This window comes from Osmerus mordax, chromosome 24 (genome assembly GCF_038355195.1).
Source record: "Osmerus mordax isolate fOsmMor3 chromosome 24, fOsmMor3.pri, whole genome shotgun sequence".
Classification (NCBI taxonomy): Eukaryota; Metazoa; Chordata; class Actinopteri; order Osmeriformes; family Osmeridae; genus Osmerus; species Osmerus mordax.
Genome location: NC_090073.1, coordinates 9,174,541 through 9,177,196, shown reverse-complemented (window position 1 = coordinate 9,177,196; position 2,656 = coordinate 9,174,541).

Here is a 2,656-nt window from a genome sequence, read left to right as displayed (position 1 = left end):
CCATGTCTGATTTCCAGGACTGGTCCACATTACACAAGCAACCCCCCCCACCACACACACACACACGCTGACACACTCTCACACACACACACACACACACACACAGCAGGCGAGCTGCACAGTACAGTCCCCTCTCACAGTAAAGGTAGAGAGGGCTGGAGGTGAGGCTGACTGGAAGTGATCTGGATATTCACACACAAACGCTGGATAGTCACCACGCTCACACACACTGGATAGTGACACACTCTCACACACACTCACACACACTGGATAGTGACACACTCTCACACACACTCACACACGCTGGTTCGTGAACTCTGCCACCCCTTCAGTGTTGTTGGTCACTAGACTGAATGAATCTGTGGCTTAACAGATCTTTCAGTGTGTCCTCATCTCCTGTCGACCCTCGTCTCCCTGCCAGCAGGCCGGCCTGGGTCCTGTCGACCCCCACCGCCGTCTACAACACACATCACTGGCTAGACCCTCAACCCAGGATGTGATGTCATCAGTAACCCTGGGGACAGGGGGCGGGGCCCCAGCATGGGTCGACACGCAACCGTTGGAGAAGGTTTTAGGCCACTCCGCCAGGCACCTCGGAGACCCTCTTGTCCAATCAGAATCCTCCCCTGGGTCGATGGGCTCCCTGCCTACCATGTCTGAAAGCAAAACATGACATCACGCTCGGGCTGATAAGAGGAAAACACTAACTCGGTCACAGTCAGTGTAAGATAACGTAGCGTTATGACCCCAGGCCACACACCACCCCACCCTCATCTCAGCACTCGCCAGAATTCCAGACCAGTGCTGTAATTACCCTGTCTTGATTGTTTTCTACAAGGTCTTCTTGGAGAGGTTTGTCTCGCTGTAAGAGACCTGGGAGCACAGTGGACTTCATCTCTGATTGAGCCTGAAAAAAACGGTCTTAAGTATTTGCAGATGGAGTCACTTTAAGGCCCTGCCAGGCGGACCAACCAGGATCTGATCTGGGCCTAAATGGCTCCTGGCTCTCCGAGACACTCGATGGTTGTTTCCAGAAGGGATATCCAACTCTCAGTACAGCAGTAGCATCAGAGCTATCCTGCGTTTAGAAAGCAATTTCCTTACCTGAGGATATCGCTTGTATCCCGCACAGGAAATGTTAAGACATTGGAACAAACTGTTAAGCTTCAAACCTCCTTAACAACCGGGCCCTCGCGGGGTTCAGGGGGGCCGGTGTGGAAGCTCTGTTGGGTGGGTGTGTGGGCGAGGTGGGGGGGGTTCCTATCAAGCGGAGGCTGTGGTTTTTAGGGGGGCTGCAATTACGGGGCTGCCGCGAGGCAGAGGGCTGGGACGGCTGTAATAAGCCTCAGAAATGTAATCTGTGTTTTCACAGCTCAGTGGTGGCTTATCAGAGGACGTGCGCTGTAAGCTCCGTGCTTTCAGACACCAGCGGCCGCGGGCCGCCGCTAACCCGGAGAGGAGAGAGGTTTGTGTGTGTGTGTGTGTGGGTGGGAGAGAGAGAAACGTGTGAAGGATTTACACCGGTGAAGGGATGCAGCTGTTGAACATGATTAGCAGCTTTAATGGTTGTCGTTTTTAGGAGCCGTCGCTGTGAGGGGGCGGGGGGCCTGGGGGCGGGGGGGCGGGGGGCTAGGGGGGAGGTCAGGGGGGGATGAGACTTGCTCCTTCTCTTTGAGTACCCTCTCCCCTCCCCCCTCTCATGAAGGAGTGCTATCTAAAACAAAGGATGCTAACTTTGCAGAGAAGGTCTGTTTCCAATGACTGGCTCCTCTCTCTCTCAGTCACACTCCTCAGGTCCCTGTACCCTCGTTTACATTAGGCAGCTCGTAAATCTCTCCCTCTCTCTCCCACGTTCCCTCCCCCTCTCTCTTTCGCGATAGCACACACTCATTCAGACACCATCCATGCAGTGGTTCTGTATCTGGGCCTGTATGTGGTTCTGTATGTGGTTCTGGTTCTGTGTCTGGAGAGAATCTGTGAATTGGTCAGTGACAGCAGCCCGGTCGAAATTGGAAGCAGCTGAAGTCTAAGTGAGCCGAAGGCGCCCAAATAAGATTAGAAGCGGGACCCCCCCACCCCCCCACCCCCGCCCCCGTCAAGAGGGATTGTCACAACAGTCATTAGTTACCATTAGGCAGCATTCAAATGATTAGTGCGACCAACCCATCTATTACCTAACTAAACTAAAACAGTAGGAGCCTCTCTTCCTGTGTTGTGTTCCTCTGCTAGCGGCCGTCTGCTGGGTGGGCAGGATGGAGTTTGCCCCAGAGGTTATCTGGATGGATCCACACATACACACACACACACACATCACAGGCGTCCTGTTAGATAAAACTGTTTGACGTGCAGATTAGTTTAGTTGTTGTTTGTCCGGATTCAGTCCCTGACTTCACGAGGGTTTATGTTCTGCTTCTCTCTGTGCAGGCCGACAGAAGAGAGACCAGAATAGCACAGACCTGCAGGTCGACACACACACATCACACACACACACACACACACGCACACACAGACACACACACACACGCACACACACACACACACACAGACAGCACACACACACACGCACACACACACACACACACACACACACATGCCGATGCCCCATGGCAGCCACTCTGGTCCTCTGTCCCCAGTAAAGCAGAGCATTTCCTGTTTC